Below are 22,968 nucleotides of genomic sequence, written 5' to 3' on the forward strand. Positions count from 1 at the left end.
AACAAATTTGGAAAAATGTCAGGATACAAAGTCAGCATTCAGAAATTGAAGGCAGACTTCTGGCCAAGATGGAGGCATAAGTAGACACACTGTGCCTCCTTGCACAACCAAGATACGGACAACAATAATTCAGAAACAGAACAACAACCAGAACTGACAGAAAATTGAACTGTATGGAAGTCAGACAACCAAGGGGTAAAAATAGACATGTTCATCCAGACTGGTAGGAGGGGCAGAGATGGGCAGCCAGGCAGAGAGGGGTCACAGCACAAAAAGCATTGGAACCAGGTGCGTAAGGCCTCCTGGGTGCACAAGACCACAGCAGATGGGCCCTGGGCACACTAGTGGCAGCTGGCAAACCCCAGATGAGGGGTGGCAACCGGCAGACACAGCAAGGTGGCGATTGTGAAGAAGGGCACTGTGCGCAACCCAGGATCACAGCGCTGGGAAATAGAGCCTCGGGACATAGATTGAAAATACCTGTGGAGGTTGAGGAGCAGGGAGGGACTCCCAGCCTCATAGGAGAGGTCCTTGGAGGGTCCCACAGGGTGCACAAGCCCATGCACATGGGAGTCAGCACCAGAAAGGCCCAGTTTGCTTGGGGGAAGTGGCAAAAGGGACTGAAGTCCAACAGAGAGTGGAGCAAGCATCTTTGTTCCCTCTTGGACCCCACCCCCACATAGAGCATCACAACCCAGCGACTTGGGTGCCCCATCCTGGTGAACACATAAGGCTCCACCCTTCATAGTAACAGGCATGACCAGACCAAAAAAAAAAAAGAAAAAGAAAAAAGAAAAAAGAAAAAAAGATGGCTGAAACAGAAGAACAAATGAAATCCCCAGAACCAATACTTTTAAGCGACCAAGAGATAGCTAACCTATCAGACGTACAGTTCAAAGCACTGGTGATCAGGATGCTCACAGAATTGGTTGACTTTGGTCACAAATTAGATGAAAAAATGAAGGCTACAATAAGTGAAATGAAGAAAATGCACAGTGAACCAATAGTGATGGAAAAGAAAGCTGGGTCTCAATGGAGTGGATCAGGAGGAAGAAAAAAACATACAATCAGAAAAGAATTAAGAAATAAGAATTCAAAAACATAAGGAGAGGCTTAGGAACCTCCGGGACAACTTTAAACATTCCAACATCCGAATTATAGGGGTACCAGATGGAGAAAAAGAAGAGCAACAAGTGGAAAACTTATTTGAACAAATAATGAAGGAGAACTTCCCCAATCTGGCAATGGAAATAGACTTCCAGGAAGTCCAGGAAGCTCAGAGAGTCCCAAAGAAGTTGGACCCAAAGAGGAACACACCAAGGCACATCATAATTACATTACTGAAGATAAAAATGAAAGACAGAATCCTAGAAGCAGCAAGAGATAAGGAGACAGTAACCTACAAAGGAAGTCCCATCAGACTGTCAGCTGATTTCTCAAAAGAGACCTTACAGGCAAGAAGGGGCTGGAAAGAAGTCATGAAAGGCAAGGACCTATATCCAAGATTGCTCTATCCAGCAAAGCTTTCATTTAGCATGGAAGGGCAGATAAAGTGCTTTTCAGATAAGGTCAAGTTAAAAGAGTTCATCATTAACAAGCCCTTATTACATGAAATGTTAAAGGGATTTATCTAAGAAAAAGAAGATAAAAAATATTAACAGTAAAATGACAGCAAACTCACAATCATTAACAACCACACCTATAACAAAAACAAAAACAAACTAAGCAAACAACTAGAACAAGAACAGAACCACAGAAATGGAGATCACATGGAGGGTTAGCAACTGGGGAGTGGGAGGAGGAGAGAGGGGGAAAAGGTACAGAGAATAAGTAGCATAGATGGTAGGTAGAATACAGATGGGGGAGGGCAAAAATAGTAATGGGAAATGTAGAAGCTAAAGAACTTATGACACATGGACATGAACTAAAGGGGGGAATGTGGGTGGGAGAGGGTGTGCAGGGTGGAGGGAAATGAAGGGTGATAATGGGACAACTGTAATAGCATAATCAATAAAATATATTAAAAAATTTGAAGGCATTTTTGTACACCAACAATGAAATATCAGAAACAGAAATCAGGAGGGAAATCCCATCTACTACAGTAACAAGAAAAATAAAATACTTAGGAATAAACTTAACCAAGGAGGTAAAAGACCTATATTAAGAAAACTATACGACACTGAAGAAAGAAACTAAGGAAGAAATAAATAAATGGAAGCATATACCATGTTCATGGATTGGAATAATTAACATCATCAAAATGGCCATACAATCCAAAGCAATTTATAGATTTAATGCAATCCCTATCAAAATACCAATGACATATTTCACAAATATAGAACAAATATTTCAAATATTTATATGGAACCACAAATGACCCAAGAGCCTGAGCGATCTAGAGAAAAAAGAACAAGCAGGAGGCATCACAATACCTGATATCAAATGATATTACAAGGCCACTATAATCAAAACAGTCTGATACTGACATAAGAACAGACACATAAACTAATGGAACTGAATAAAGACCCCAGAAATAAACCCATGTCAATACAGTCAGTTAATATTTGACAAAGGGGCAGGAACATAAAATGGAGTAAAAATAGCCTCTTCAATAAATGGTGCTGGGTGATCTGGACAGCTACATGCAAAAAAATGGAACTAGACCATGAATTTATACCATACATCAAAATAAACTCAAGATGGATAAAAGACTTAAAATATAAGATGTGACACCATAAAAATCCTAGAGGAGAACATACACAGGAAAATTTCACATACCCATGCAGCAATATTTTCACCAATACATCCCCTAGGGTAAGGGATATAAAAGAAGGAATAAACAAATGGGACTACATCAACTAAAAAGCTTCTGCATGGCTAAAGAAAACATCACAAAAGGGAGAGGGAACTAACCATATGGGAAAATATATTTGCCAATGATACATGAGGCAAGGGTTTGGTCTCCAAAATATATAAAGAAATCATATGACTCCACACCAAAAAAACAAGCAATCCAGTTAAAAAATGGACAAAGGTCCTAAACAGACACTTCTACAAGGAGGACATACAGAGGGCTCATAGACACATGAAAAAATGTTCACCACCACTTGCCATTAGAGAGCTGCAAATTAAAACCACAATGAGCTACCACCCCACACCGGTGAGAATGGCCATCATTAATTATTCAACAAACAACCAGTGCTGGTGAGGTTATGGAGAAAAGGGAACCTGAATACACTGGTGGTGGGAATGCAGATTGGTGCAGCTACTGTGGAAAACAGTATGGAATTTCCTCAAAAAATTTAAGATAAAATTGCTTTTTGATTCAGTGATCCCACTGCTGGGACTATACCCTAAGAGTCCTGAATCACCAATTCAAAAGAACTTGTGCACCCTAATGTTAATAAGCAGCACCATTTACAATAGCCAAGTGTTGGAAGCAACCTAAGTGCCCATTAGTAAATAAGTGGATCAAAAAAGAGTGGTACATTTACACAATGGAATATTATGCAGCAGAAAGAAAGAAGGAACTCCTACCCTTCATGACAGCATGGATGGAACTGGAGAGCATTATGCTAAATGAAATAAGTCAGGTGGTAAAAGACAAATACCACATGATCTCACCTATAAGTAGAACCTAATCAACAAAACAAACAAATGAGCAAAATAGAACCAGAGACTTGAAAATAAAGAACAAACTGACAGTGATCAGAGGGGAGGAGAAAGATAGTGGGGGAAATAAGGGAAAGAGGCAAGCAATGGAACATGAATAGAAGACTCATGGGCACAGACAATGGTGGGGGGGTTGACTGTGGAATTTGGGGGGATGTGATTGGGGTGAGCAAGGGAGAAAAAGGTGGGACAACTGTAACTGAATAATAATAAATTTTAAAAGATAAACCTAAATAAATAAGAGCTTTGGGAGAGAATTCAGAATCCATAGTTGGTACCATGTATTATTTAAAATGTACAGTCTTTAACAAATATATAACCTATTCAAAGAATTAGTAAAATATGACTCAGGTAAAAAACAAGCAATAGAAGATCACTGTAATTGTCTAGAGGTGTTGGATTTAGCAGACAAAGATTTCAAGGTGACCATTACAAATATATGCAAAGAACTCAGAGAAATTTTGCTTAAAGAATTAAATAAAAATATGACAATAAATCAACTAATAATCTCAGTAAGGAGATACAAATAGTTTTCAATAAATCAAATGGAAATTGACATTTACAAGTTCAATTAATAAAATTAAAAATGAAGTAGCGGGACTCAAAAACAAATGGGAGATGGAAGGAAAGAGAAACCATGAACTAAAAGATAATTAGAAATGAATGCATTTAAAGGACAGAAAAGACTGAGGAAAAATGAGAAGGTCCTCAAAGACATGTGGACTCACATCAAGTGTACTAACATATGTGTAATTAGAGACCAGAAGGAGAGGAGACAGAAAGGGATAGAAAAAAAAATTGAAGAAATACTGGCCAACTTTGCAAATATGATGAAAAAAGTCATCTACATATCCATAGCCATTTCATACTGTTGAAAGTGAAAGACAAAGAAAGAAAAATCTTAAAAGCAGCAAGAGAAAAACAACTGATGATGTAAAGTGGAGCATCCATGTAATTAATGGCTGCTACTCAAATGAAAGAGTAGAAGCCAGAAGACAGAAGAACAGCATTTTCAAAATACTGAAGAAAAAAAATGCTTTCAAAAGAGTTCTATCCAGCAAAACTATCTTTTAAAAATGTCTTTCAGTTGAAGGACAACTTCCCACAGAGCTAGAATAGGTATTACCTGAGGGAGGTTCTGAAAGAGATGAGTTGCAGGTAGTTCCACAGAGCAGAATACCAGGCAGGAGGAACTTCAAGTGCAAAGTCCTCCAGGAGGGTTGTACTTAGTTTATCTGAGTAACACTAAAGGTTTAGTATGTTTAGAATAGAGTGAAGGTTCAGAAGAGTAGAAGGATGTGAAATGGAAAAGGTAACAGGTGGCCAGATCATGTAGGGCATTCTTGGTTATAGCAATAAGCCTTTTAGTCGGAGAAATATAAAGAGATATTGAAAGGTTTTAAGTTGTTGTTGGAGGTGGGGGTTGGCCTGATCTAATTTATGTTTCAACAGAATTTCCAAAAACTGTTATCAATAGTTTGAGGGAAAAGAGGGTTAAAGGATGAAGACTAATTAAAAGATAGTAGTTTAATACAGGCAAGATTTACTGATGCCTTAACACCAGGCAGGAGATGAAAAATGATTGGATTCCTTCTAAAACAGTTAAAACTTAAAAAAAAGAGTAAAGTGGTGGTTAATAGCAGATGGGGTGGGGGTATAAGAGTGATACTCTGAGGGTGCAAGCTTATAAAGGATAGTAAAGAAGCTATAAAGATCTAATGTAAAGTATAATAAATATAGACAATAATATACTGTAATTATGTGATGTGATAAATATCACATCAACATTCATATTATAATATGTAATGTATTAAAATAACACATTGTACACCTTAAATTTACAGTTACATTTCAAATTATTTAAAAAAATTTAAATATTTTTAAAAATGATTGAATCCTTGATATCACTTGGATGTAGAAACAGAAAAAATTTGCTGATATTTTAGATGTGGGTTGTGAGAGAAAATGTGGGTCAAGGATGACTGATGATTTTTACTGAGTATTTAGAAAGATTAACTAAGATGTGAGAGTATGGGAGGAACCACGATGAGGAGGAATATCAAGAGCTAAATTTTTGGTCCTGGCTGGTATGGCTCAGTGGGTTGAGCACCCGCCATGAACCAAAAGTTTGCTGGTTTGATTCCCCATCAGGGAACATATATGGGTTGAGGGCCAGGTCCCCTGTTGGGGGCATGCAAGAGGCAACTAATCAATGTTTCTCTCACACATTGATGTTTCTCTCCCTCTTTCTCCTTTCCTTCCCCCTAAAATATAAATAAAATATTTTAAATAAAAGAGCTAAGTTTTGGACCAATTAAGACTGATGTCAAGTAGGCTATGAAATAAACACACCTGTATTTTGAGAAAGAAAGAGTCTAGGCTGGAGATATAAATTATGGGGTCATCAGGATTTGGATGGCATTTAAAGCTGTGAAAATGGATGAGATTATCTCAGAGAAGACCTGAAAACTGAGTGAGGGAGCACTCCAACAAAAGTATGAGGAGCCACCAAGATGGATTACAAAGGAGTAGCCAAAAGAGTAAGTTGAAAATCAGTTAAGTGGGTATCCATAAACATAAGGAATGAGAGTGTTTGAAGAAGAGAGCATGACATAGTTGTGTGATATGTTACATGGGATGAGAACAAAGAGTTTCTGGTAAAATTTAGCCATGTGGGCAGTATGGAGTTACCTCAAAAAATTTAAAATGGAACTGCCTAATTACCCAGCAATTTCACTTCTGGGAATCCATCTGAAGAAACCTGAAACACTAATTCAAAAGAATGTATGCACCCCCTATGTTCATTGCAGCATATTTACAATCATGAAGACTTGGAAGCAGCCCAAGTGTCCATTGGTAGATGAGTGGATAAAACACTTATGATATATTTACACAATAGAATACTACTCAGCCATAAAAAAGGAAGAAATCTTATACTTTGTGACAGCACAGATGGACCTGGAGAATATTATCCTAAGTGAAATAAGCTAGTCAGAGAAAGTCAAATATCATGTGTAGAATCTAAGGAAAAAACTGAACTGACAAGCAAAAGACAGACTCATAGAGAGCAGGCTGACAGCTCAGAGGTGGGGCAGTTGGGGGTTGGAGGGATTGAGCAAAAAAAGAGAAAGAACTCATGGATACAGATAATGGCATGGTGATTGTGGTACAGAGTGGGTAGTTGGAGGTAGAAGAGGGTATAACGCGGGTAAGTGGTAATGGAAAAACACAATAAAAATAAACTATTAAAAGAAATTTAGCAATGTGGATTTCTTTGGCCAAACAACAGCAGTTTGCCTGATGGGAGCAAATTCATATAATGTAGGGTTAAGAAAAACTAGAAGAAAAGAAACTGGGCATATTCAGTACAAAGAAATATTTCAAATATTATTGTAAAGGTAAGGAGAGAAATGGAATAAAAATGTAGAGCTTTAGAATGCATTCCAATGTAAGTTGGAATTATAAAGTAAATGACTATTAGAAATATAGGTTATTATATGTAAGCCTCACAGTAACCATAGTAGATACACAGAAGATAATGAGGAAGGATTAAGCATACCACTAAAGAAAGTGATCAAACCACAAAGAGAGTAAGAGAAGAAATAAGGAAGAAAGCAACTACAAAGAGGGGGATATGAACAAAATGGCAATAGGAGCATAACTGTCAATAATTACTTTAATGAATTATATTCTCCAGTCAAGACACAAAGTGGCTGAATGGATAAGAAAACAATACTAATCTATATGCAATCTATGAGAGATTCACTTCAGATGTAAGGCACATTCAGACTGGAAGTGAAGGAATCAAAAATGGTGTTTCATGAAGATTGAAACCAAAAGAAAGCTGTGGTTGCTATATCATATCAGACAAAATAGACTTTAAAACAAAGACTGTGCTAAGAGACAAAGGAGGACATTGCATAACGATAAATGGGACACTCCAACAAGAGGATACATCATTTGTAAATATTTATGCACCCAACATAGGAGCAACTAAATATATGAAGCATATATTAACATACTTAAAGGGAGATATAGAAAGCAATACAATAAATTTAGGGGAGACTTTATTTAATATCTCACTTACATCAATGGATACATATTCCAGACAGAAAACCAATTTAAAAAATCACCCTTACATGATACAATAGAGTAGCTGAACTTAATGGATATGTAGATAAACTCCATCCAAAAGCAGCAGAGTACACATTCCTCTCAAGCACACTTGAAACATTTTCCAGATAGGTCATATGTTAGGCCACAAAACAGGTCTTAAAATGCTTACAAAGACTGAAATTATATTGAGCATCTTTTCTGACCATGGTATGAAATTGGAAATCAATGTCGAGAGGGAAAATGGAAAATTCACAAGCAAGGGGAGATTAAACAACATGCTACTGAATCAATGAGTCAGTGAAAAATAAAAAGAGAAATAGAAAACACCTTGAGACAAATGAAAATGGCAATACAACTTACCAAAACTTATGGAATGTAGCAAAAGCAAATCTATTAAAATAGTCATCATCAAAAAGACAAGAGATAGCAAATACAGCCATGCATGTGGAGAAAAAGGAACTCTTTTGTGCTGTTGTACAAATTGTAAAACAGTAAGGAGGATCCTCAAAAACTAAAAATAGAGCTACCATATGATCCAGCAATTCCACTTCTGGGAATATATCCAAAGATCATGAAACCACTAACTCAAAAAAGCCCCACTAACTCTACACCCCTATGTTCACTGCAGTATCATTTACAATAGTCAAGATATGGTAACCACCTAAGTGTCCATCAATGGATGAATTGATAAAAAGTTGTAATCAATATATATTATTTAGCCATAAAAAATGAAGAATTGCCATTTGCAACAACATAGACCTTAAAGGTTTTATGCAAAGTGAAATAAATCAGAGATAAAGACATGCAGTATGATCACATATGTGGAATAAAAAAAAAAAATAGTGCCCTGGCTGATATAGCTCAGCGGATTGAGTGTCTGCCTGCAAATCTAAAGGTTGCTGGTTCAGGATCCAGTCAGGCCACATGCCTGGGTTGCAGGCCAGGTCCCCAATAGGGGACACATGGCAGGGAACCACACATTCTCTCCCTCCCTTTCTCTCTCCCTTCCCCTCTCTAAAAATAAGTAAAATCTTAAAAATAAAAAGTCAAGCAAACAAATAAATCAACAAATAAACAATTACCAAAAATGCCCCCAAAAGAGATCAGATCTGTGGTTACCAGAGATGGGGGGAGGAGTCATTGGAAGATGCTCAAAATGTACAAACTTTGGTAAATAAGTACTACAGCTGGAGTGGACAACATGGTGACTGTATCTAATACTGCTGTATGGGATGTGGAAAAGTCATTAAAGGAGTAAAAACTAAGAGTTCTCATCACAAGGAGAAAATTTTTTTCTTTACTATTCTTTCTTTCTTTTTATTGTATCTATTTGGTGGATGTTAGATAAAACAATTTCTTAATCATTTCACAATACATGTAAATTGATCATGTGGTAGGGCCTTACGAAACTAGAAAAAACAAGAAAAATATCAAATAAACAACGTAATTCTACCCCTCAAGAAACTTTTAAAAAGCACACAAAACCCAGAATTAGAAGAAAGGGAAAAACAAAGATGAGAGTGAAAATAAATAGAAGAGATTTAAAAGACCATTAAAAAGATTAATAAAACCAAGAGCTGCTTCTTGAAAGTACAAACAAGTAATTGCCTTAGCCACATACACACACACACACACACACACACACACACACACACACACACTCATGTAAAACCAGAAATCAAAGAAGAGATGTTACAACTCATACTATGGAAATACAAAGGATCATAAATTACTGTGAACGATTATATGCCAACAAATTAGACAACATAGAAGAAATGGATACAAACTTTTAATACTGACTCATGAAAGAATAGATAGATTGCTAATAAAGCAACTGAAAGAGTAATAAAAAAACCTCCCAACAACAACAAAAAAATCCAGGACTAGAGAACATCACTGGTAGATTCTACCAAACATAAGAGACTTAAATAAAATACCTGAAACCATAAAAATCCTAGAAGACAACATAGATGATGAGCTCCTAGACAGGGGTCTTGGCAATGATTTTTTTTATCTAACTCCAAAAGAAAGGGCAACAAAAGCAAAAAATAAACAAATAGGAATACACCAAAACAAAGTTAACAATCAATAAGATGAACAGAAAAAAATTTGTAAATTATATATCTGATAATGCATTAACATCCAAAGTATATGAAGACCTCAAACTCAATAGCCAAAAAACAATTTTTTAACTAAAAAGTTGGAAAATGATCTGAACAAAGATTTTTCCAAAGAAGCCACAGGTGCCCTACGTTAAATGATGCTCAAATTGCCAATCGTTAGGGAAATTAAAAAACAGTGAGATATCACATCAAACCTGTTGGAATGGCTATCATCAAAAAGACAAGAAATAACAAGTCTTGACCAGAATGTGGAGAAAGAGGAACCCTTTGCACTATTCATGAAAATGTAAATTGGTGCAGCCACTATGGGAAACAGCATGGAGGTACCTCAAAAATTCAAAAATTAAAAATAAAACTAAATACAATATGATCTAGAAATTCCACATGGGGTATTTACCTAAATGAATAGAAAACACTAATTTGAAAATATATACAAGCCCCAAGTTCATTGAAGCATTATTTACAATGACCAAGATATAGAAACGATCTAAATTGCCATCAAAGGAAGAATGGATAAAGAAACTGTGGTATGTACATAATGGAATACTATTCACCCATAACAATGAAATATTGCCATTTGCAACAACATGAATGTAACTTAATGGCATTATACTAAGTGAAATAAGTCAGAGAGAGAAAGACAAATACCATACAAGACAAATACCATAGTCTCACTTATATGTGAAATCTAAAAAACAAAAACAAATTTAAAAACTCAAGCTAACAGATAAAGAGGATAGATTGTTAGTTGCTAGGAGCTGGATGTGAGGGGTAAGTGAAACAGGTGAAGGGTGTCAAAAGGTATGCACTGCCCATTTCAGAAGAAATAAGATCTGGGGGTATAATGTACAGTGTGGTGACTATGGTTAATAGTACTACAGCACTGCATATTTGAAAGCTGATAAGGGGGTTCATTTTAAGATTTATCATCACAAGAAAAAAATTGTAATTATGTATAGTGACATGTTAACAAGACTTATTGTGGTGATCACTTCACAATGTATACACATATCAAATTATTTGGTTGTACATCTGAAACTAATGTTATATGTCAACTATACCTCAAAAACAAAGGAAAAATAAATTGGACATATCAAGTACAAAGAAATATTTCAGATTTTACTGTAAAAGTAAAGAGAGAAACAGTGATAGCTGGCAGTGGGTGGGGGGTATGGTTTAAAAAGATGTTTTAAATAGGAAAACAGTAACATATTTGATTACTATCAGTAATAATTTAGTAGAGAGGAAAAAAATCTAATGTTTGCTGCAGCCATTCTCTTTAATTGGTGAGAGGGGATGGGAGGTCCACACTTTTTGGATTGGTCTGAGCAAGGCATAGTGTCCCTTCAACCATATTTACAGGGGTGTGTGAGTTCAGCTATTGGTAGAATGGACAGTTTTTTAGTTTGCCTTTCATAATTCTTTTGTCTCCATCCTGTGGGATAATGATTACTTTCACCAGCCATAAAGAGCCTACATTGTCTCTCTTGACCAATACTGGTAATACTGTCCTCAGAAACCACAGTATCTTATGATATGTCACCTTCTATCAATAGACTCTGGGTTTACCCACATTTTTTATCTATGAGTCATATGGGTACAGCCAGTCTTTGTTCACAGGTTTGTTACAACTTTTCAGATGTTTGGTTAGCCAAAGGTCACCATCTAATAAGTAGAATATTATAATGACCAATATATTAATAACTGCTAATATTTGTATAGTGTTGTGGTACCAACATTTTCATATATTTTACCTTAATCTCCCAAAAATATCTGAATGATATATAAAAAGTTATTTTTTATGACTGCTGTTTTATAGATTAGAAAACTGAAATGAAGTGGGATATCCCCCCAAAAAACAAACAAACAAACAAACAAACAAACAAACAAAAACTAGCCACTGGTGAATCCAGCACTCAAACCTAGATATTTTGAATATACTACTGTGGTGGATCCTGGCCGGCAAGATCCATATATATTGTGTGCTAGAGAACAAATACATACAGACAAGGAGTGCTGTAGAGAAAAAGGGAGGGCATGGCTGCTCTCTGAGAGAGAGAGAGAGAGGGTGAGAGGGCCAGAGAGAGCCAGTCCCTGCCTGGACAGGCTTTTATTCCTTCTCTGGGTACATTACATAGAGGATGGTCCTCATTTACTGTGCACAGGTTCACTGCAGGGGACTACCGTTTACAGATAACAAAGGAAAGAATGTTGCTAATTACTTCAAAGAGAAGGATGTTGCAAACCAAGGGGAAAGTGGTTGAACTGGTTACACTCCATACTTGGAAGGTTTAGCTCAGATTTTAGGAAGCTGCAGTAAGCCCTTGCTGCCTCAATTCAGGGTGAGGGAGTTCTAGAAAAAGCATGTCTCATAGCAGTCTAGGTACAATGCAGGCCTGATTCCCCACAGGAAAATGTCTCTGTGGGCATGGTCCTGCATGCCACACACTCCCCACTGGTTTTCCACGTGAGGACTGAACTACATTTCCATGCCATGTGAAGCAGTTCCCTACACACTACACCAGTGGCCTAAAGCCCATAATTCCCATTTACTCATGCAGGCATTACACATAGTAAAAAAGTAAATTTTCTAACTTAAGGAAGAATATAATTTATTTGTAAGAATAAGTTTTAGCCTTTAATGAATTTACCAAAAATACATGAAGTAAAAACAACAGGGACAGTGGGGGGTGAGTGGGCAGTGAGCATGGCAGCGGGAGTGGGCACTAGAATAAATTTGGGTGGATTTTCTGCCCATATGTTACAATATGCTGGTAAGTTAGTTTCATGTATCACAATCATTATAGGATATTTATTACAATAGTCTTCAGAATTGGTATCACACTATTTAATGTTTTACCATTAAATCTGAACAGTATTCTGTTGACAAAGATTGTTTTCATCTGATTTTTTAGATGTAAAGAATAGATGTAAAGTAGCTCTGTGGTAGGCGGTCTTTGGCAGTGCAGACTCAGTACACCACCCTGGTTCTGATCGTGGACTAGGAAGCAGGTGCTGTTGAAATGGCCACTGAAATTGTGAATTCCTCACAACAGAGTGTATCACTGCAGAGCCAGTGTCAAGTGATCAGAATCTGTCCTTACAGGGCTCAATAGAAAGCTCTGTGGGGTACAGATTTTCTATCAGTCTTCTTCTAACTTCCTTTACTCCTGAGCTGGAGGCACCATTGTCAAATTACTAGAGACTGGATATTTGACTTTTCAAGGCTGCCCCCCGCCAACAAAAGTGAAATTTATGGTAATTTTTCTTCCAGCAAAGTTAAGTACCTGACTTATTAGGTAAGAACTAATTTAATATGCATATTTAAACAACAGATCCTTTACACTTAATGTTTTAGGATCTTTCACAATAGGGCAGAACTGAAAGATGAGTTTTTTGCTCCTTGTGTTTTAATGTGCTGTTACTCTGTTTCTTGTTAAGTCATCAGGAAGCCCATGGCTGACTTCACTGCAGAATCCTGGTTGGACAAGTGCTGTATAGATTGCTTGAGCTTCAGAAAGGAACCCAGGAACCAGTGAGTTGTAGCTGCTTTTAAAAAAGAATTGGAAAAAAATCAATAATAAATTATCTTCCTACACAGCAGTTTAGGTTCTCCGCACGCCCTGTAACATGTAGATGCAGTTATAAATTGATTTAGTTGGGGACTGCAAGGGATCTCACGTGCACTGGACTGCCTGGTGAATGTGCATTAGTGAAATAAAAATAATCCCCCTCGTCAGAGAGCCTTTCTAGGAGCTGCCGAACCCAGCCAGTTATTTTTATAGTTTAATGAGCTAGGCCCTGGCTTCCACGGGGAGACACAGCAAGTGGATTGCTTCATAATTTACTGCTGTAAAGTGATCAGGATTCATGTTGTCTATAAAACATGAAAAACATTCTTCATTCCTTACCAATTAGATCATAGTTACAACTCACAGTTCCTTTGAGCTTAAAAGAAAAAATTTAACTGCTAGACATAAATGAATGCTGTGGTTAAATTAAACCCTTCAACAGCCCAAACAGGCTGGAAAGAAATGCCTTCTGGATGTTATTAACATGCATATTTAAGTGCTATTTTAAATTTTAACTGCAAGCCACAGCAAGCACAAATGTTTAGAAGAGCTATTTTGGCACCATAGCTTTGCTTTCACATCTTTTTCATCTTTACTAATTCTTTCCAACAATTATTTCACCTTTTATTATTTTTTTAAATTGCAGAGATAGGACTCTTACGGGAATAATTATATTTGAGGAAGAAAAAAGCTACCAATGACAAAGTAGCTTTGTAGTAACAGGTTCTCTTCATCTATCATCAACAGGATGTTTCATTTTCCATGAACATTCTAAAATTTGCAAGAATTGAGATTTTGAACTCAATTGCTTTATGAATGTTTAATTTGTTTATAATTACTAAAAAGCATATTTATTGTGAAAATGTTTAAACATAACTACCAGGAAGATAAAAAACCACCCCTACCAAAGTAAAATTTGGGTACAAATCTCTACAGTGTTTATATGTATATATGTATGTATGTATATGTACATATGAGACACACAGATTTGGTTTTCCATATTGTCTATATCACAAAAAGAAAAAATGTACTTTCTTATGACATTACACACTTGAACCCACGATGTATTAGTCCACTAGGGCTGCCATAACAAAATGAACAGACTGACTGACAAACAGATTTTTTTTTTTAAACAACAGAAATTTCTCTCTCAGTTCTGTAACTGGAAGTCAAAGATCAAACCATTGGTAGACTTGGTTTCTCCTTAGGCCTCACCCTGGCTCGCCGGCAGAAACCTTCTAGCTGTGTCCTCGCAGCTGTGCTCTCTGTATGTGCATATTCCTGGTGTCTCTCACCTCATGAGAATACCAGTTCTATCTGATTACAGCCCCACCCTTACAGCTGCATGTCTTAATTACTTCTTTAAAACCCCGATCTCCAAATATGGTCACCTGAGGGGTTAGAGCTGCAATTTTGTTGGGGACACAATGGCATCCATAAAACATAAAAGTTCACATGATTTTTTATCTTATGGATACCCTACAGTTTAATAATTCTTTAGGTTTTAGACAATTAGCATTTTTTGAGAGATTCTGCTATTAATCATAATACTGTTATGTACATCTTTGCAGAAAATATGTCTGCATTTTTATCCAACAGCTCTCATAATTTCTTTAATATTCATCACTAGAAGTGGAACTATTGGATCAGAAGACCATTTTAAGCTACTGTCATTCATTTATTTTCTCCTCTCATTCTGTGAAATCTTTGCCTATCCCAATGTCTTATAAGTATCATATGTGTTTTCTGCTAGAGATTTTATAGTTCTTACTTTTACACATAGAACTATGATCCACCTTGAGTTACATTTTGATACAAAGTGAGGTAGATGTAAGTATATCTAGCTATCACAGCTAAACAAAAAATAAATTCTTTGTTTAAATGAATTTCTTTTCCCCGTTGTTTTGACTTGGTGTCTTGATTAAAAAATCTGTTCACTGTTCCTGTGTAGGTCTATTGCTTGGCTCGGTTCTGTTTCATTCAGTTACATCTCTGTACTTACGTCAAAGCTTCTGCTGTCTGGACAACTTGTAACTTTACAGTAAGTCTTGAAATCAGTTAACATAAATCCTGTAACTTTGTTCTACTCCTTAAGATTTTGACTATTTTAACTCCTTTATATCTCCTTATACTTTTTAGAATCAGTTAACTTCTTTTAGTTCAGTTTTCTAGTTCACTGCTTTACATCCTACTTTTATTTTTTTTTCTTTTATGTTTACTTCAGGTTTAACTTTCATTTTTTCTAGTTTTTGTGTTCATAGAAACTTACATCATTGATTGTATACGTATTTTTCAAATATAGTTATTTAAAACTGTAAGTTTTGTTCTCAGTGTCATTTTATTTGCATTGAAAAAATTCCATATGTTTTTAAATCATTTTTTATTTTTCAATTACAGTTGACAATACAATATTATGTTAGCTTCAGGTGTACACCCCAGTGAATAGACATGATATAACTTACTAACTGATAGGAATTAGTTAGTGAATAGACATGATATAACTTACTAACTGAATTATCAGGAATTGTCCTGATAATTCTTGTACCCATCTGACACCATACATAGTTATTAGATTATTATGGACTATATTTCCCATGCTGTACTTTATATTCCCATGACTATTTTGTAACAGCCCACATGTGTTTTCATTATCACCCAGAAGTATCTCCTAATTTGTTTTGAGTTCTTCTTTAACTGTTGTTTTTTTTCAGAAGTATATAAATTTTCAAATACATGGGAATTTTCTATATGTTTTTAATAATTTCAAATTTAGTAATGATGAGGCTTAACATACTTGATGATTTTATCCCTTTAAAGTTCATTGTGTTTTACCTTGGTGAATGCTCCATGTGATCATGAGAAGAATGTGCATTTTGCAGTTAATGTTTGCAGTGCTTTACAAATGGCATTTAGATAAAGCTGGTTCATGGTATTCAATATTTCAAATATTCTGTATCTATACTTTTATCTATTTTTTTCTATCAATTACTCAAGAGGGAGTGAAAATCTACAGGTATGATCGGACATTTGTCTATTTATCATTTTTTTCTGTCTTTATATTTTCAACTACATTGAAGCTCAGCATTAGGTACACACTATAAGACTGTTTGTTGATGGATTAGCCTTTTATAATTATAACATGTTCTTCATTATATCTGATAATCCTTTTTGTCTTGAAGCTTATATTTAATATTAAATTATTGATCATACTTTTTATGCTTTGAGTTTAAATGGTATATCTTTTCTCTACTGTTTTACTTTCAAACTTTCTGTGTCTTTAAATATTACCTATAATACTTATAAGTAGCACTGTGTCAATATTGGCTTTACTTATCCAATTTATGGTTTATTTTTATCATATTCTGATTAGTAAATACTATTAACCTCCAGAAAGGGGCATACATCTTCTTTGGTCATGCTGCTAGTGTGCAGGGACACATCCATCTAATGTGTAACTGAATGTGGTTGTGTTACGTTACAGCTTTCTGTGAATTTAGTATATCAGTGACATCAAAAGGTTTGAGGGTAAAATAAGAACTTTTACTAATGGAGACAACTGTACTTGAACAACAGTAAAAAATGTTAAAAAATAAAGAATTTTTACTTTAGCGGTGCTTGGGATCTGAGCACTAGGAGATTTTAGATATCTATTTATGTTTCACATCCTAAATGGTAGATCTTCCTCTGCTTCACAGCATGGCTGACAGCTTTGTGGCTCACTAGGGAATTCACTTTTCCTCTCCTGTTCTTCCTAGCTTTCCGGGCTTTGAAAGAATTCTCTCTATCCTGCTTCTCTGACTTAAGCATTCAGAATTTGCTACCTTCCTATCAATAATCCTTCAGTGTGCCTTTGAGGGATTTAATTTCTCCTACCCTTCTCTCAACTTTCTGCAAGTCACTGCTGGGCATTCTGTGAATGTCGGGGGACTCCTCTTGGTTCTCATGACCTACACCTGCAATTAGCAGGCCATGCCAGGTAATACCCAGCGTGGTTTGGAAGAATTTCTCTTAACTCTCTTCATCCACTAACAAGTTTCAACATACACTCTCATGCACTTGTTTAGGCCTTTATGAAAGAATTATTGAGTAAATGCAGATTTGTTCTATGGCTGGAGAATCCTTCATATTATAATTCATCTTGACTGCCCATGAGACATTTAAAAATTATTTAAAGTTTTGGAATGTTTATTCCATTATCTGTGGTATATTTCTTCTCTTTCCATTGTTCCAGCAATCCAGAAAATATCCACAACTCTTTTTCTCCTAGGATGGAGAAAATTTCAACACATTGAAAATTTAGTTAATTTAGATATCTTTATACCTTCAGCTCTGATACTTTTTTTAACCAAACTAAAAATCTTGTCTCTTATCCAGCTTATTCTCATTGTTAAGACACAAGCAACAGTCTTTTTAAGCTTTCAATATACTAATTGGCAATAGAAAGTCCCCCCTGGAAACTTCTTTTAAAAATTTAGCTCAGCTAATTAATCATTTTGGCAAGAACTGATACCTCAAAAAATAGTCAAACTTATTCTACAAGATATTTTATCTTTGTATTTAGAAGTTTATATACTTTTACCTAGTTCCCACTTTTAGTCATTTATTATAAGAAAAAATTAAATATGGTTAATGTTAAGAGTATTTAAGTACATGAAAATCCCTTGGCTACACTAAGAAAAAAAGAGAAAAGAAATAAAATCAGAAATAAAACAAGGGCCATTAAAACAGACATGCTGCAGAAATAAAAAGGATCATAAATGATTATGAATAATTATATGCCAATAAACTGGATAACTTAAAGTAAATGGATAGAGCCCTAAAAACATACAATATACCAAGACTAAACTATGAAGAAACAGAAAGTCTGAAAAGACCTACCACTAGTATGGAGAGTAAATCAGTAATCAAAAAACATTCCCACTAAGAAAAATGCAGGATCAGATGGCTTACTTACAGGGGTGTCCAATCTTTTGGAGTCTCTGAGCCACACTGGAAGACGAAGACTTGTCTTGGGTCTTGTATTAAATACATTGCAACATGTAATCACAAAAGAATCTCATAATATTTTGTGTAAATTTACCATTTTGTGTGTGGCTGCATTCATAGCCATCCTGGGCTGCATGCAGTCCACAACCTGCAGGTTGCACACCCCTGGTTGAATTCTATCAAACTTTTAAAGGATAATTAATGTCAATTCTTCCAAGGTCCTCCAAAAAATTGAAGTGGGAACACTTCTAAACTCATTTTATAATGCCAGCATTAGCTTGACACCAAAACCAGACAAAGATACCACTAGAACAGAAAACTACAGGATAATATCCCTGATAAATATAAGTGCAAAAATCCTCAACAAAATACCGGCAAACTAAATCCAACAACACACTAAAAGGATCATGTACTGTGGCCAAATGGGATTTATCCCAGGGAGGTAAGAATGACTCAACATATAAAAATCAATTAACATTATGGGCCACATTAGTATAAAGGATAAAAATCACAAGATCATTCAAAAGATGCAGAAAAACATTTGAAAAATTTCAACATCTTTCATGATAAAAAAATCTCAAACTCAGAATGAATGGAAAGCACTTCAACATAAAAAAAAGGCCAAATATCACAAGCCTATAGCTAACATTATACTCAACCTGAAAAACTGAATGTTTTTCCTCTAAGATCAGGAATAAAACAAGAATGTTCACCATCACTACTTCTGTTTAATGTAGTACTCAAAGTCCTAGCCAGAGCAATGAAACAAGAAATTAAGGGCACCCAAATTGCAAAGGAAAAAGTAAAAATTTCTGTTTACAGATGACAAGATCTCCAAATAGAAAACCCTGAAAACTCCATCAAAAAACTGTTAGAACTCACAAATCAGTAAAGTTGCAGGATACAAAAATCAACATACAAAAGTCAGTTGTGCTTCAATACAATGATAACAAACTATATAAAAAGGAAATTAGAAAGACAGTTCCATTTATAATAGCATCCTATATAATAAAATGCTGAGGAAGAAACTTAACTACAGAGGTGAAAGACCTGTACACTGAGAATCACAAAACATTAGTGAAAAAAATTAAAACATAAATGAAAAGAACTCCATGATTATGGATTAGAATAATTAATATTGTTAAAGTATATGTACTACTTAAATTGGTCTACAAATTCAATTTAATTCCTATTAAAACCTCAATGCCATATTTTGTAAAAATGAACAAAACAGTTCTATAATTCATATGAGATTACAAAAAACCACGAGTAACCACATCAATCCTGAGAAAGGAGAATCAAGCTGAAGACATCACACTTTCAAATTATATTGCAAAGGTATAGTAATCAAAAGAGTATGTATTGGCATAAAACAGACACATAGACCAATGAAACAGAGTACAGAAATAAATCCAAGCATATACTGTCAACTGATCTTTGACAAGGGTGCCAAAAAATATACAATGAGGAAAGGGTAGTCTCTTTAACAAATGTGGTAGGAATATTGGGTATCCTCATGTAAAATAATACACCATACACCAAAATCAACTCAAAGCAGATTAAAGACTTAACCATATGTCCTGAAACTGTAAATTCCAGGAAGAAAAGATAGGAGAAAAGCTTCATAACGTTGGTTTTGACAATGATTTTGTGGATATGAAACCACGGGCAGTGAGAGCGAAACTAGACAAGTCAGACTACACTGACCTAAAAAGTTCTGCAGAGAAAAAACTGAAAAGGCAATTTACAGAATAAGAGAAAATACTTGCAAACAATATATAAGTAGAAGTATATAAGGAACTTCTACAACTCAATAGCAAAAAACTAATAACCTAATTTAAAAGTGGTCTAGAGACTTGAACAGACATTTCTCTGAAGAAGGCATACAAACAGCGAATCGGCATACGAAAACTCCTCAACGCTACTCACCATTAGGGCAATGTATATTTAAAACCACAATGCGAGATATCACCTCATACCTGTTGGATTAGCTATTATCAAGAAAATAAAGGTAACAAGTTTTGGTGAGGATGTGAAGAAATTGGAATACTTGAACACTTTTCATAGGAATGCAAAATAATAGTTGAGCCACTATGGAAAATAATTTGGAGTTTCCAGCAATCCCACTTTTGGGTATATATCCAAAGACATTGAAATAAGAATATTGAAGAGATATTAGCATAATGTTATTTGCAGCACTATTTGTAATAGTTAAGATGTGAAAACAACCTAAATGTCTATCAATAGATGGATGGGTGAAGAAAATGTGTTACATACATACATGGAAATACTATTCAGAATTCAAAAGGAAGAAAATTATGCAACAATATGATGAACCTTAAGGACATTATGCTGCAGTAAATATGCCAGACACAGAAGGACAAATACTTCCTGAGTCTTCTTATGTGAGGTATATAAAATAGACTCATAGAAGTAGTTGCCAGGTGCTGGGGAAGAGGGAAATGGGCAATTACTAATCAATAGCCATAAAGTTTCAGTTAAATAAGATCAATAAATTCAGACACATGAAGTCCAACATTGTACCAGTAGTCAACAATACAGTGTGCTATACATGTATACCAATAGTACAGAACATTTAAAAATTTTTAAGAGTAGATCTCTTACAACAAAATTAAATTTAAAAAGTTAATACATTAGCATTTTTATTTGAAGAACTGCAAAAAGGTAAATACTTAATAATCTATAATTAGATGTTGTCATTTACTTCTATGCTAAAATATTTTTCAGCAAAGAAAAAATCAATTTTTGAAGCCTCCATAATATAAAAATTGTTCATATTTTTTCCAAAAGGTTATATGTTGCATTCCAAACACAGTAATAGGGCTAACTATACATAGATAAATAAAATATACATGGCTTCTGCCTGAATGAAACTTATAATGTAGAAGAGACAAAGTAGTAAACAAATATATAATCACAAATTTTGGTGATATAGGAAAGAAATGAAAAGGGTGCAGATCTCTAATACCAGATCCAAAGCCCCTCTTAGTACATACAGATAAGTCATTAGAAAAGGTGAGGTCACAGAAGCGGCAGGAACAACAGTTAGAGCTAGAATTTAATCGAGTTTGCAAACTAATGGAATGTTCCATGACTGAACCGTAGTCATTAAATAGGGCATTATGGTGTAAAAAGGTGAATAAACAGCAAGAGACCTGTCCATTCATCCTTTAAAGTCTTTATAAAGTATGAAAAGCAAAGGGTTTACATTTGTCAGTGAAGTGTTTCTTTTCCAAGAGTTTACATTGATTTTAAACTTGGTCTGGTTTATGTTACTGCTCCCCTCCCGCCCCCACACAAAAATCTCTTTTGAGTGGAGAATTGATTGAAGAGAAGCATAAGAAGTAAGGTGACCAGACAGGAGGCTACTAGTAGTCCAGATGAGAAAGAAAAGTGGTGTTCTTACAGAGATCACAATCTGTTTATAAACAGTGGCCAGATGTGGGATATGTTTTGGGAGGGAAGGGTTTGGACTTTCTGATAATTGGATGACGGCATGAAAGAGAAGGAGATAGTAAGGATTGATATCCAGCTTAAGGAGAAAAACTGAATGGAGGCTGATACTAATTCTTGAGGCGGGGGTGGATGGAAAGAGGAAAATTATGGGAAGAAGGAAGCTATAAATCAAGTCCTTTATTTTAGTTATGCTAACCTTCACTTCCGAAGGAGGATTGTGAGCAGGAAGTTGAACTTAAAGTAATGGGCTGAGGTTAACTTGAGAAGTTGTCATCGCACACTTTCAAGTGGGAAAACAACAATGTATAATTAATAAAGTATGTATTCTGTGATTTCAGTTACACTAAAGTAATATGCAACTATCTTCCAAAATTGAGTTATTGGCTATTGCTTCTGCCTAGAGGGATAATGACTAAATTTATTATCTTCCTTGTGACCTTAAATATTTATTGAACATATAAACAAATATTAATTTTTAATGGGAGTTTATTAAAAATACTGAATACAGTATAGTCTCTGAGGCTCTAGAAATAGCTATTCCCTCCATGTCTTTACTTATGGTCTTCTTGAGCCTCTCGGCATGCGGACTTGTCTTTTCTCGCTCCAAGCATTATGTTATGTTTTAATTTAAAAACTGACATTTCAGATGGTGTTAATATGTTGTCTTTTGGTGTTTTTTAATTTTTGTATTTTTAAGTATTTTTTTATTGATTATGTTATTATCGTTTTCCCAATTTTTTTCTCCCTTTACTCCACCCTGTTCCCCCAACCCACCAGCATCTCCCCCTTTAGTTCATGCCCATGGGTTGTACATATAAGTTCTTTGAGTGCTCTGTTTCCCATACCAGGTTTTATCTCTCTCCATCTATTTTATGCTTACTAATTATGCTTCTTCTTCCCTGTGCCTTTCCCCCACTATTCCTCCCTTCCCCCTCCCCACTGAACTCCCTCTGTGTGATGTCCATTTCTCTGATTCTGTTCCTGTTCTAGTCATTTGCTTAGTTTTTGTTTTTTTTTTCTTT

Source organism: Phyllostomus hastatus, unplaced genomic scaffold (genome assembly GCF_019186645.2).
Source record: "Phyllostomus hastatus isolate PE091 unplaced genomic scaffold, TTU_PhHast_1.1 phas_contig_254, whole genome shotgun sequence".
Taxonomy (NCBI): Eukaryota; Metazoa; Chordata; class Mammalia; order Chiroptera; family Phyllostomidae; genus Phyllostomus; species Phyllostomus hastatus.